The sequence below is a fragment of the Euprymna scolopes genome, chromosome 13 (assembly GCF_053919585.1).
Source record: "Euprymna scolopes isolate OS-2025 chromosome 13, ASM5391958v1, whole genome shotgun sequence".
Lineage (NCBI taxonomy): Eukaryota > Metazoa > Mollusca > Cephalopoda > Sepiida > Sepiolidae > Euprymna > Euprymna scolopes.
The window spans coordinates 48,929,261-48,945,597 of NC_136494.1; the positions used below are offsets into that span (position 1 = coordinate 48,929,261).

Below are 16,337 nucleotides of genomic sequence, written 5' to 3' on the forward strand. Positions count from 1 at the left end.
ATCAAAGTATACTTGCGCAGATAGATATGAAAAGTCTTTATTAAAGTTTGTGCCTATTTCCATTCTATGGAGGCCAGGTGCGAACGCAGACCCCACTATTTTATTATACCATCCCTATTTAAGTTAAAACATACTTATCAAAGTATTCTTATGTACATCTATATCAAAAACACTTGTAAACGTTTTTTTTTTAAATTTTTAAATTTTTTTATTTCCATACTTTGTGGACAAGGCGCGTACGCAGACCCCACAATTTTAATGAATCATCATTATGCCAGGTCAAACATACCCATTCCTGTGTCTCGATACATCTTCTACCATTATGTGATCAGTTTTCTATAATAGTCAACCATATAGGAGCCTATTCATGACCAGACACACACACACAGATGTTCAGCTTTATATTATAGATAAGATGCCTTACAGTTTCCAGACTTTTTTGTATGAGCACTTTTATTGCTAATACGCACATGAAACTCCAGAACCTATCAAAGTAATGTCCGTCTGTTGCAGTGCATTTGTTTTCCTATTCTGACAACTTCTGAAAGGCCCCATGGACATCCTATTGCGTGAGCTTGTCAATGATTCCGATCACAACCATTTTTATATCCTCAATTATCTCATAACAGCTGCATTTAAGATCTACGTGTTGAGCTTAGCGAATAACCAAAAATCTCAACTATAGGGAGGGCCAGGAATTGTGTTCATGCCCATCTTGTTTAAATATTCCTACTATTCTGTGAGCACTCTTGAAACAAACTCAGTGAAAATCCCTGGCATCTTCAGTTCCTTGCGAATAATTGTGTGTAGCGTTCCCACTCTGACATCAAACTCTGCACTTACTGTCTCTTTAGATACACGACGTCCTTATCCATCAAATTCTTTCTTTGCCCAATAAACTCTGGTGTTCTGACTTGACATACTGTCTAGTTCTTTTTTTTCTATAATTTCTATCTATACTTACCAGTTTCTCTACTTTATGTAGAGTTAGTCTATAACAACTGGTGATAGGCGGATTCAAAAATTTTTCTTGATTACAAATTTTGATTCTTTAAATTAATATTTTAATTCTCGATTATTATATGATTCTGATTCTTTTAAAATGTTTACATATTTGATTAGAGATTTGTTGCTTTTTAAGTTTTCAAACTATTGTAAAACTCCTATGTAATGTCCGTATATATTTTTGCAATGCATACAGAATATACATTGCTTATTACACAAGTAGATATTTGTAAATATTTTTTCTCAAATGTTTTCCTTGTAATTGTTTGAAAATTATGACAACTGAAAATTTATTCCTCTTATAAAGCAGAAGCGGTTCGCATTAGTTTGTCGTTAATGCTACTTTTTTTTTCATAAACAATTTAAAATAGTCCACAATTGTTATGCAAAATGGTGTAGGAACAAAATAGTTAAATAAGCCTCCGTGCAATATTAAGAGATAGTTTCTAAATTATAATCTTATTATTTAGAAAGTCATTCTGAACATGAAGTCGGGACATAGGCTTTGTTAAAAAAAAAAAAAAAAACATTTTTATGGAAAATTTAGAGTAGGAGACTAGTTCTGTATATAATTTAACATAAAATGATAATCATTTTTGGGCCATTCTAACTTCACTAAGTGTTCCACCACTGAGTCTGACAGGCAAGGTTGTTAAACCATGCGTATTCGCTTAAAAAAGTAGACCCCCTCCCTAAATAAAAAGATAAATGTACAGAATCCTCTCAGAGAAAATTAAAAATTTCTGATTGCTCTAAAACATAAAAATATCTTGGAAGTAGATCTTCATTTAATATTAAATTTATATGTGAAACTCATCTCAACAAGTAGAATCTAATTTTTAGGAGGGGTGGTGATTTAATAATACCTAGACACACCCCTGCCAAAATAACATGGACAGAGCCAACCAACAAAAAATTAAATTAACTTTTACAGATTAAAAAAAAACAATCGTTTATATTTGTTTTCATGTTTATCAATAAATTTTTATCAGGAATTTTTTTTTCTTCATAAGTAAATACTGCATTCTTATGAAATTATCAGTCTTTTTTTTTCTTATGTTGTTTTTTGTCAATTGCCAATTATAAATTTTGCTGTGAAAGAAAATAAGGTATTATTAGAGCTCTATGCCGTATGCTAATTCACTTAAAAATAAAAACGTGATTCTATATTGTTGTTTTTGTGATTACATGTAAACGGCCTCAAAATGTAGTGGTAAAAATAAAATAAAACAATAAAAAAGTCATTTTCACATATAAATTTAAGTTAAAATGATCAACACTTTCATCTTAGAAAACATTTTAACCAATTTTGTTTGTTTTAGTCATCTTCCTGATCAAACTTTAGTATAAAATATATCATTGTTAAAGGTAATAAAAAACGTGCCTCCTTCCTACTAATAACCCTAAATCCGGCTAGTATTACAAAAAAATCAAGTGATTACATGTGATTTTTCTGATTGTGTTCAGATGCAGTGGTAAAAAATTTAGTTCAGTGCCCTAAAAAGTTAGAATAGCTTAGAAAGAGAAATAATTTTATATTAAAGTTATATATGCAACTAACTCCTTCACTCTAAATTGTATTTTTTAGTTTTTTTAGTGTCTTCACACATAATCGCTTCCAAAGTTGAATTTCATTTTTTCATGCATAGGAGGAGGATACTTTTAAATGTAGATATAATTTTTTTTTTTTTTTTTTTTTTTTTTAATTTCACAAACTTTTAAATGTTTTCCCTTAATATTCAAGATTTTGACAACCTCATTATGAGATTTTTATCTGGATATATTTTTCATATGTCCCAAAACCGAAAAATACAATAAACATTATTTCACAGGATATACACGTAGCGACCAGATAATGACAGCGTCAAGCCAGTGCCAGCAAAAATTTAAATTTTATCTACATTTTAAATCTTCAACTATAAATTCTCTGTAAGGTGTCAAATAGATGATTAGCAAATAGGTGTAAAAAGAAATTTGAACATTTTAAAAAGTTCACTAAGAAAATAGTAAATAAACTCTAGAATATTTACTTTGTTTACCATAATTTATTCATAAAATAAATTAAATTAAACTGAGATCCAATTCTAAATCTTGGAATAGGATTCCTAACCGGAAGTCTGTGATCCTTAGTCATATGTTGCAAATAAACAATCTTCTAATAAATATCTACAACTTGTTTCATTTTTCATTGCCAAAAAATAATTACAAGAATCGTTTTGGGAAAATTGGCTTTGGGTAAAAGAAATCATGTTTTGGAAATAAGGCTAATTTTTTTCCAATTTTAATACCTTAAAAAGTTCTCTGGTGCAGGTACCTGACGATCTTTTGTCCAATCTATGAATATTTTAATAGTGATACTGCCAGGTATTTATTTCTTGTTAGCAGGTTTCTACTATATAATGTGGTTTCTAAGCCTTTTCTTGTTCTTCGATATCCTTTTCTAATCATTTCTTTCATTTTTTGGATTTGATAGCATCTGCTACTTTGTTTGTTGGGTTGTTCAATGCTCCCTACTGTCTTTGGTTTTTCCCCTTTTTATCTCTAGTGTACATTTTTTTTTATCTCTAGTGTATATTTTTTTTTATCTCTAGTGTACATTTTTTATCTCTAGTGTACATTTTTCCATTCCAAATTCCATTTAAATGTTTTCGCTGAAGATTCTAGTCATATTATCAGATTTTTTTAGTTGATTTAATATTTTTGTAAATAACTTCAAATCATCCACATACACAATATATTCTTTTTTTTTTTTGGCGTTTGCAATAGTGTTATTATGATTATTATTATTATTATTAGCAATAATTATTTTAATAATAATAAAAACGGAAATTTTGAAAAGGCTTATTCTTATTCAAATTCCAGAGAAAGGCAATGGCTGTTATCAGTGAGAATGCTAAATAGCTGCTGTGAAATCACAAAGATAATCCACCACAAAATGTAAGAATTAGTTTAAGCTTTTTTTATATTTATAGTGGAACAACATAATTGAAGATTAAAACAGCAGGTATTTGTTCATATTACATTTAATTTTCAGAACATTGGTATGATCAGGGAAACAGGGAACAAAGAAAAAATTCCATAGGCAAGCAGTCTGAAAAAAAAAACAAAAAAACATCTAGGCACCACTACTTAATGTAGTGGTGCCTAGATGTTTTAGGAGTTTAATTCTGCATGAGGGTCAAGGGTTGTGGGAACATAAGTGTAGTAAGTTCATCTGAGCACATTCCATGTAAAATAAGCATGTCAGTGTGAAAGAGGTTGTAGCCTGGAAGACATTGCATAAGCTATTGGGTGAGAAATGTCTTTTGCACCCTGTCAAAGAGAAAGATGCTAGTAATTAGGACTCCATACATAAACGATGGCTTTACATAGGATACTAACATGTGTGAGAAGTTTTCTAGTCTGGTAGAGAGAGCTTACCTTCTTTGCAGCAGATTTATTAACATTTATGTACATATTAAAATTCATGTTGCCTGAAAATGTCAAGCAGAGTAGTTTGAATGTTAGACTCTTGGGAAAATATGATATCAGCAATAATAATGGAATTATCTTACTTGTAAAAGAAAGAAACTTTGTCATTATAACATTTTTGGTCCAATTCTACAATAGTCTAGATCATTTTCCAAGGATTCAACCATCATGTTGCATTTCTCATTCAATTTTCCCTACAGAATGTTCTGTTATCAATAAATTCAAACATCTTTGACACAATTCCATCTAGGTCGTTTATCCAAGTATTAACTCTGGAGGCAAACCGGCATTGATGTATTGTTTAGATGTACAGTCATCAAGAATGACCTGGATCATTCTTTTAGCTAAGAAAGATATCCATAGTAGAACAGGATTGTTCAAATCCATATTGTTAGTCAGAGAGCAACATTTTCAAGGTGGTGAACTACCGCTAGATTGATTAATAATTCAAAGATTTTAGCAAAAATGAAGAGTAAACTTATGGAATGATAATTTTGTGGATCAGTTCTCCCTAAATATGACAAAAAATATTGAACAGGAATATTGAAATTTATGAACGAAATCGACTGAAAATAAAATTCTTATCTTTGAAAACACAGACCAATAACTCGATTAAAATCACTGGTGAAACAGATTTTTCAATCTACCTTGTGTAGCCATTCTAGTTCAAGAAATGTTTACTTTTCATATAAGATTATATTATGAAGCAACAATATGTATTTTTGCATTATATGTAGCGTATTAGCTGAATTGTATTTGTAAATGGATTGTCAATGATGAATTTGCGGGTGGCTATATAAAATTTTACGACATAGGAAACTTCTTACAGATGATGTATATGACGTTCCACTTGTTATTCAGCAAATATACTACACTGTGGTATTGCTTACTGTGTACAAGGCATACATTTCCATTAAACTATAGAAGACTCGAATGTCACCTGACCAGTCAAGTCATGCTTCAAACTTTTTCTAGAGAGAGGTGGATAGGTGTTCATGAATGGTATTTGAATATATATGTATATATATATGTAAAGAACACATTATCTATATAATGTCAAAAAACTTCCAAAAATTATATATATATATATATATATATATATATATATATATATATATATATATAAAAAGGACACATTATCTATATAATGTCAATATCTGTGAGCAGAAAATCTTTCTAAAAAAGCTAGGTGAAAGTTGAAAGCTTTATCTACAACTGTTCATTTAATGCTATATTGAATAATTGTATTCACAACTATTAAGAACAGTTTATAAATGTGTATAGATAATGTAAGTAGATGGAATTTACTATACATGTATTTAAGCCTAAAATTTTTTTATTTTAAATTTACTAAAAAAAAATAAAAAAAAAATAATCCAAATATTAAGTTCTTGAAAAAAAAAAAAAAAACTAAAGTTTTTAGTCAATAAATTACAAAATTGGAATGATGGCCAGTTTTCAGCTCTAACTGCACTTTATTCAGTTTGCATGTGTTAATTATCATACAAATTATTCTTTTAGTTATATTTTATAAATAGATTCTTAAGTGAACTCCATTTTTTCAATTTTCTTAAATCAATGGATGTATTTTTTAAACACTTAATCGTAGGAAATTCAAGATACTTTTCTGTTCAGCACTTGAAATAAAATCATTCAAGATAACAAATCAACCAAAATATGAAAATCTAAATACATGCAAATTGATTTCTTTAAGTGTACACCATGCTATTTTTATCAAACCCTAGTTGAGTGAATTAGGAAACATTTTGTAACAAAATTAACAAATGTGATCAGTGAAAATTGCAAAGCTAAAAAAAAAAATACATATTTAAAGAAAAAAATATATATTTAAAGAAGAAATGTACAATTAAAATAGATCTAATTTTCAGTGCAAAATATATAAATGAAGATATTATAGCCAGAAGATAATTTCTACATTTGATTATCAATGACAATTCCCATTGGTTGCCTTTTACAAAACGTACGGCCATACATTATTGAAAATCAAATAAGGATTACTTAAAGGCAATTTAAACATAAGTTATCTTATAGATTCACTTATTTAAATGAGAAAATAGCAAACCTGAAATTATTTTAATAAAGGAACACATAAAATCCTTTAAAAGATAAATATTTTTACATAAATTAAGAAAAAAAAGAGAAAACATACGATTAGTAATTGTTTAAAGGATAAAATTACAAAATTACTCAATGGATGAATAATAACAGAAACCAAAAACAAGTATAAAGTCTACATAGGCTAGAATTTTATTTTTAATCATAGTGGGAATTAAGTGAGATACAATATTTATATATTAAATATTTTAGAAATCACTAAATTATATTTGATCTGAACATCTGTTTAGAAATCATTCTCTATCATAAAAATTTATGGTTACTTTAATCAGTTAACAATTTGAAAATAGTAGATATAGAATGCCACTGAAGAAAACTATTTCCATTTAAAATAATCGTATTTATGGTGAAAAATATTTGAATGCATTTCATTGAAATTTTTTAAGAAAAGAAATAAGCAGCTTGATCATAGATATGTGCATAAACAACAAACATCTAATATTATATTAAACACATATGGAAATCAAATAAATATATTATATTATACAAACATGGAACTCATATCATAACTATACAGAACTCATTATTATATTGTACAGATATAGCACTCATTATATAAAATCATATCAAACTATAGATATGTAAATATAGCACTCATATATGGCACTATTATCATGTAAATATGGCACTCATATCAAATAGTTATGATGCTCATATTATCAAATCATATGATATAGATATCTATAGCACTCATTATCAAATTATATAATCTTGAGATTGCATCTACATTACTAAATCATACCTTCTTGGCCTTTTTGGTCAAGATCAAAGTGTAGTATCTGTTCTTCAGATGCTGCACTTCCATTTCTTGTTCTCTTTCCGTGGAGGAGAAATCCTTCACGACTGAGACAATTTTTATTTTTGTACCTTTTCTCCACGTTAAAAAAACGACCCTGGTGTCTAACTCTGTCCCGTGGGGAGGCATAGTAAATAGGTACATTACTAAATCATTTCACTATGGCGTACATATGTTTCAAACATACGTACTATGGCGTACATGTTTCAAACTTAGCACATATATAGGGCACTAATATTATCCAATTGTATCATATAGATATGGCAATCATATTATAAAATTATCAGATGGAAATTATGTTACGAATAGAAATCATGTACGTATAGCACTCATATTATTAAAAAAATATCATAAATATTAAAATCATCTTATCAAATCAGAGATATGGGGCCTGATTTAAAATTTAAAAATTAAATAGTATCATAGATATAGTATTCATATTACCAAATCATATATAGATATTGCATTCCTATTATCAATTATAGTTATGGCACTCATCATATATAGATATCATATATTCATATTATCAAATCATATATATATATATATATATATATATATATATATTTAGTGGAAATGGTAATTAATAAAAACTGGAGAAAGTGCTCAATACCGTTGTAGAGCAGATATGCGTTTTATTTTTTATTACCGTATCTTCTGTTAAGTTACATTATTGTTTCAGCTACTTGGCCATTGTAGCATTCTCAGACTTTTACAGATGAGAGAGTGAAAGAGTGAATGTGGTCAGGGGAGTGCGAGGAGGGTGGAAAAGATAGAGGAAGGAAACAAGGGGGAAGTTGGGGGGGGCGCTTGGTATGTTGATAATGTTTTAGTTTTGGGGTTTAAGGAATTTGTGGGGGAGGGTCTGGGAAGTTTATTTCTGGTGTGGCTGAGGGCATAGGGATACATGGAGGGGAAGGGGAATATGTGGGGGTGGGAGGAGAGGGGGGGGTTACTTTAAAATTTGAGTCTTAATGTTAAAGTTTTTATGTGTCTCCTCTCCTTGGTGGGATGATTTCTTGGTAAGTATGTCTTGACCTGTTGGGTGTTCACTTATGTTTGGAGGCGGGGGGGGGGGGCGCTATGATTCGGTTTATTTATTTTTTTAGTTTTTATTTTGTTGTTAATTGTTTGGAGGGGGTTAGTTAGCGGTCTCGGGGGTACACACATGCGCACCTACACACGGTCACATGTATACATACATCCCTGCCCTGGCATGCAAATATATGCACACATGTGCGCCTGCATGCGTAGACACCCGCGTTGCTTTCGCTTACGTCAAATTTTCTATAAGGTGCTAAAATTGGGTACGCGTGCGTTGACATAGATGCGCTCATATACAGATACATAACATACATCGACGTCCCTGCCCCCAAGGAGGCGATTATACGGGCTCATATGCGCATATTGATTCAGGCATACTTGCACTCCATGCATACATGCAAGCGCATGCGCACATACAGATACCAATACTCGTGAACACATACATCGACATATATACACACAGCTGCACGCTCTCACATACTATGTGGATGGCAGGCAGCGGGCACATATACTTTCACATCCACACACACATACACAGGTACGTGCACTTATACATCGGTACCCCGTGTACAAACGGACGCCCACGTGGATGTACACGTGCGTGCATACACACACATACACACCCAGTTATACAGACAGTTATTGGTATAGACATATTCGTCTGGATAGATTTAAATCTAAGTTCATTTATGGGTACATAGGAGCAATGCTTTCGTTCGATGTAGACATGGTTATACATAGATATGAGCATAAACTCATTCCCAGGGTCATATACATAGTATTTTTCATTCTCATTAGTGGGTTTTTTTTTTCGTTAGATGTGGGTGCACATGGGCGCGCCGGTGTACTCCTCCGCATACAAATATAACCTACAGATGCATGCTCCCACACGCATGCATGTACACAGACATACATGCATACACATATGCTCTCGTTATACACATCTGCAAAGATACATGCCCACACTCCCTCAAGCACAGATATGTGTGCACGCATATACATACGGGTATATAGGGTGATATGCCATAAGTGTGGGCACGAGTTTCATCCACATATACCTACATATGCATTAATAAGCGCCCATGTACCCGGGATAGTGGTCCTAGGTAGCCATGTTTATAGATTTTGGGGAGGAGTTTGGGGTGGTCTATATGGGGATTGAGTGCTGTAGTTATTGTTCTAAGTTGGGGTATTTTTTTTTTTATCAGTTTAGGCAGAAGGCTATATTGGGGTGTCATGCTCTAAGTTGTGCGCCTATGCACATGAGGCATCGGTTGGTTGTACATTTCCATGTGCACTTACCTGTGCAGGTGTAAATCCACATAGTTATATGTAAACAATTTCCGTGTTAAGTCGTGGAGGTTGCATGTAGGGTGTGTTGAGGTTGGGCAGGGGGGTTGGCTAGGGGGAGGTGAATTGATGCAGATTATTGGGTGGTTATGTGGGATGAGGTTATGTGGTGTTTAGAGTTGGTGGTAATTGGGGGTATGTGTTATTTGTTGGATTTAGGGGGATTCTTAGGGGGAGGGGGTAAGGTGGTATGGGGTGTGGGGTGAGTTGGTTGAGGGGGTTTGGTTGAGTGTATGTTATGGTAGTTGTGGTGGGTGGTTGTATTGGATATATAGTTAGGGGGATTTAAGGTGGTGTTGTCTAAGAGATGCTTTAGAGAGGTGTATAGTTGCTAAGGAGGTGGGATTTTTAATGCCTACAGTTTATGGTGGTTTCATGTCTTTTGTTTAGTAAGCTGTAGGCATTACAAATCCCACCTCCTTAGCAACCATACACCTCTCTAAAACATCCCTTAGACAACACCACCTTAAATCCCCCTAACTATATATCCAATACAACCACCCACCACAACTACCATAACATACACTCAACCAAACCCCCTCAACCAACTCCCCCACACCACATTAACCCCTCCTCCTAAGAATCCCCCTAAATCCAACAAATAACACATACCCCCAATTACCACCAACTCTAAACACCACATAACCACCCAATAATCGGCATCAATTCACCTCCCCCTAGCCAACCTCAGCACACCCTACATGCAACCTCCACGACTTAACACGGAAATTGTTTACATATAACTATGTGGATTTACACCCGCACAGGTAAGTGCACATGGAAATGTACAACCAACCGATGCCTCATGTGCTTAGGCGCACAACTTAGAGCATGACACCCCAATATAGCCTTCTGCCTAAACTGATAAAAAAAAAAATACCCCAACTTAGAACAATAACTACAGCATTCAATCCCCATATAAACCACCCCAAACTCCTCCCCAAAATCTATAAACGTGGCTACCTAGAACCACTACCCCGGGTACGTGGGCGCTTATTAATGCCTATGTAGGTATATGTGGATGAAACCCATGCCCACACTTACGGCATATCATCCTATATACCCGTATGTATATGCGTGCACACATATCTGTGCTTGAGGGAGTGTGGACATGTATCTTTGCAGATGTGTATAACGAGAGCATATGTGTATGCATGTATGTCTGTGTACATGCATGCGTGTGGGAGCGTGCATCTGTAGGTTATATTTATATGCGGAGGAGTACACCGGCGCACCTATGTGCACCCACATCTAACGAAAAAAAAAACCCCACTAATGAGAATGAAAAATACTATGTATATGACCCTGGGAATGAGTTTATGCTCATATCTATGTATAACCATGTCTACATCGAACGAAAGCATTGCTCCTATGTACCCATAAATGAACTTAGATTTAAATCTATCCAAACGAATATGTCTATACCAATAACTGGCTGTATAACTGGGTGTGTATGTGTGTGTATGCACGCACGTGTACATCCACGTGGGCGTCCGTATGTACACGGGGTACCGATGTATAAGTGCACGTACCTGTGTATGCGTGTGTGGATGTGAAAGTATATGTGCTCGCTGCCTGCCATCCACATAGTGTGTGAGAGCGTGCAGCTGTGTGTATATATGTCGATGTATGTGTTCACGAGTATTGGTATCTGTATGTGCGCATGCGCTTGCATGTATGCGTGGGGTGCAAATATGCCTGAATCAATATGCGCATATGAGCCCGTATAATCGTCTCCTTGGGGGCAGGGACGTCGATGTATGTTATGTATCTGTATATGAGCGCATCTATGTCAACGCACACATACCCAATTTTAGCACCTTAAAGAAAATCTGACGTACGCGAGAGCAACGCGAGTGTCTACGCATGCAGGCGCACATGTGTGCATATATTTGCACGCCAGGGCGGGAATGTATGTATACATGTGACCGTTTCTTTTAAGTATATATGTGTGTACGTGCGCATGTGTGTACCCGTGTCCATGACCGCTAACTAACCCCCTCCAAACAATTAACAAGACAACAAAATAAAAACTAAAAATAAATAAACCGAATCATAGCGCCCCCCCCCCCGCAGCGAATACCCAACAGTCAAGACATACTTACCAAGAAATCATCCCACCAAGGAGAGGAGACACATAAAAACTTTAACATTAAGACTCGAATTTTAAAGTAACCCCCCCTCTCCTCCCACCCCCACATATTCCCCTTCCCCTCCATGTATCCCTATGCCCTCAGCCGCACCAGAAATAAACTTCTCAGACCCTCCCCCACAAGTTCCTTAAACCCCAAAACTAAAACATTATATCAAGCGTCCCCCCACCTTGTTCCCTTCCTCTATCTCTTCCGCCCCCCCCCCCCCCCGACCTCATTCACTCTTTCAATCTCTCATCCCAAAATAGCGAACATTTCTGTAAAAGTCTGAGGATGCTAGAGACAGCCAAAAAAACGGCCAAGTAGCTGAAACAATAATGTAACTTAACAGAAAGATACAGTAATAAAAAATAAAACATATATATATATATATATATATATATATATATATATATGACACTCATTATCAAATAATATATATATATATATATATGACACTCATTATCAAATCATATCATATAGATATCATATTCATTCATATTATCAAATCATATATAGATATGGAACTTAATTGATCACTCATATAGATATGAATTTCATTTACAACCATATTATATAGATATAATACTTATATTCTCAAATAATATCCTATAGATATGTCACTCATATTACCAAATTATATCCTATAGATATGGTGCTAATATTATCAATTCATATCCTACAGTTATTGCACTCATATTATCAAATAATATATTGATATGGAACTAAAATTACCAAATCACATCATATAGCACTCATATCCAATTATCTATAGATATAGGGCTCATACTTAATCAAATCATATATATATATAGTACTCATATTTCAAAATCATATCCTATAGATATGGCACTCATATTATCAAATCATATCATACAGATGTGGCTTTCATATTATGAAATCATACCCTGTAGATATTGCACACATATAATAAAATCATATCATATAGATATGGGCTTGATATTATGAAATCAAATATAGATATGGCACCCATTCTTTAATCATATATTGATATGGCTCTCACATTATCAAATCATTTCATATCATATAGATATAGCATTCAGATTATCAAATCATATCATATTGATATGGAACCTGCATTATCAAATCACATAATTTACATATGCACTGATATTATCAAATCATATCAAATAAATATGGCTACTCATATTATCATATAATAAAGATATGCCACTCATATCAAATCATACTATAATTATATCACCCTTATATTATATATAGATATGACACTCAAATAATCTAATATCATATAGATATGGCACTCATATTATCAAATATCATAGATATTTCACTCATATTATCAAATCATATACTGATGTGGCTTTCATATTAACAAATCATATTTAAATATGACTTCCATATAATCAAATCATATAGATATGACACATGCTGAGATGTGAATAGTAAACATAATTTTCAAGAAATGGAAATAAAACTATCATATAATAAAAAATATTTACAGTTGAGAAACTAAAAGCAGAAACATTTCTCAACAGACATGTTCTATGTTTAGTAACATTGATTTGTTTAATGACTCAACATAAACAGTAACATTAAAATTATGATTACTCTTGAAAATATTAAGTTTCATAATTGAATAGCATAATGGACTTATTGCATTTTTACAATAACTCATTCTTGTTATTCAGTGATACTGATGAAACATATATACTTAAGTTGAGAATAATCTCATAAATATATCATATATGGTCCGTAAATTTAAATACTAATATGAAAATAAACCATGTTTAAAGAATACCTACTGCACATCCTTTCCTTAAGCATTTTGTTTCAATATATTGAATTTTACTGAAAGAGATATACAAAGAGATAGGCATTGCCTGCAACCGTTTACAGATCTTTCTAACTGCAAAAGATTTGATCGTAGTCATAGTAAACTGTGTCCATCGCTTTATTGCAGATTACAAAATAATCAATATTTCAGTAAATATAAGTTATAAAAAGCTGAAAATTACACCATCCAAGGACTGTATTAAGGTGAGATAAATCCTAAAATTTCATCAAAATTCATGTTATATTTAAAAAGTTATGTTATTTTTTTAATATTCAAGGAATTTTCACCGTCCATCGCTTTATTGCAAGTCTTCTAAGATAATGTTTTAGCTCAATAAAACAATACCAAAGCATCATAAATTTATATTGAACACATTTTCTGGGAAAAATTAACAAAAACAAAGGCACATCCCGAGGGCTAAGTGTCAAACAAACGAATTATTTGTCCACATATCCCCCATGTTTTGAAATTACATTAAACAACCTTTTGTCCACCGAGGAGGTCAATTGTTTGATCTGAGATGGAGTAATGGTTCTGGCAACGTCGACTATTTTGTTCCAAAGGGCATCCTTCGAAGAAAACTGCTCTCCTCCCTCATAAACTCCTCGTTTCAATATTGACCATAGGTGTTCGATGGGGTTAAGGTCCGGAGAACACGGTGGCCAGGACATGAGGGTTTCTCCAACAAAGCCCTGAGATCCAAGGAAGGATGTAGTTGCCAGAGCAGCATGAGATGAGGCATTGTCATGCATAAAAATAATCTTAAAACGACGTGACAAGGGAAGATCATCTAGCCATGGTAACAAATTCTCATTTAGAAAGGCAGTGTAGGCATTGCTGGTGAGCTTGACACCTTCTGGCACTCGGAATGGTCCACATAGCTTATCCCCAATAATTCCAGCCCAAAACATTATGCCTCCACCTCCCTGTTGGCGACGAAATCTATAAGGCGTTGGAGTTCCATTTGGATTCCAAACTTTGGCTAATCCGTCCGGTCCATCAAGGGTAGCACGAGCCTCATCTGTAAACAGAACATTTTGGCAATCCATTTTCATATATTTTTGTGCCCAAGCCAATCGTTTTTCTTTGTGGGTTTGGCTCAATGGAGGCCTTGGAATAGGATTGATGTTCCTTGCCATTTCATTCAGTACATTGCATTGGGCTTGTCTGGACCTTGGTATGACTCCAGCCCTCGCAAAATTGTTACACTGGTGCTGTTTGGCTTGCGAACAATCTCTCTACGAATTTTTCGAAGATCCCGATCAGAAAGGTTCCTTCTTGTGCCCTTATCTTTCCTGGACTTGATGTTGGGGTTCTTGACGAATGTAGCTAAAGTTCGGGGATCCCTTTTTAGTTCTGTGGCTAAATTTATGATAGAGAGTCCTTCTGCTAGTCCTGCAATAATCCTCTGCTTCTCGGTAGCTGTTAAACGTCCTTTTTTTGGCATTTTATGAGACCTGCAATAAAGCGATGGACGGTGAAAATTCCTTGAATATTAAAAAAATAACATAACTTTTTAAATATAACATGAATTTTGATGAAATTTTAGGATTTATCTCACCTTAATACAGTCCTTGGATGGTGCAATTTTCAGCTTTTTATAACATATATTTACTGAAATATTATTTTGTAATCTGCAATAAAGCGATGGACACAGTTTATGTATATATATGCACACACACACACATATAGATAGATATATATATATTCGTATATATGTAAGATGGTTGTCTTAACTCGAGCTTTTGGCAGCTGATATTGCTATTGAAAGTATATATTGATAGCTGACTCTCCATAAAAGTAGTGGTTGATGGAAAAAAGGCCAGGGAACTGTGGTATATGCGTTGGTCCTTGGGATATGGAAGCTGATGCAACAAAGGTGGTGGTAGTGAAAGAGTGAACAGAATGTAAAGAAGATCTTGTACATATCTGATAATCGGGAACAAAATCAATACTTCATCTTAATAAGAAATAAGCAGAGCAAATAACAAAAGGCAGAAGTGCTCAGAAAATTACAGCTTCATTATTTTTCCAAAGTTTATTTTCAGACATAAAATGTACAAATATATATATATATACATTCTTGATTAGTAGTTACATATATGTTCAGAATTAAGACAAGAGGGTAGGGCTACAAAATGGAGAAGAGGAAACCTGTCAGTGTGCACAATTGTAGCTGTGGCATCACCTGAAAATGGTTTTTCAGATATATTGGAAGGAGTTTCTTCCTTTAAAAACAATAGTAGCTATAAAAGCTTATGTCATGTAATGCTTGGGCGAGTATAATAACAAAACATGCAGGAATCTTTAGCTGCACAATTACACTTTTGTTTTTGTTACTATTGAGAAAAGAAAAATGCTTTAATGCAAGGCAGAATAAAAAAAATAAAAAAGATTATTGCAAAAGATAACCACCATTCACCTGGTATTGTAGAGTAAATATACAAACTTTCTAATAGTTAATTGAGTGGGATAAAAATGCCAGTCTTGTATATCATGGACATAATAATCGGTTGCTATCATCAATAACTTCTAAGCTAATCAAAATATCACAAATGCAAAAACTTGATATCTCAGTTATAGTATA

General features: G+C 33.3%; 1 protein-coding gene and 1 pseudogene across 9 annotated transcripts in view; one reads left to right on the forward strand and one right to left on the reverse strand.

Moving 5' to 3' along the window:
- LOC145292010 (tyrosine-protein phosphatase non-receptor type 4-like) overlaps positions 1-16,337 on the reverse strand; it is a 973,203-nt gene that overhangs the window by 516,919 nt on the left and 439,947 nt on the right. The gene's annotated exons all lie outside the window — the stretch shown is intronic.
- Positions 7,351-7,578, forward strand: LOC145292475 (U2 spliceosomal RNA; annotated as a pseudogene).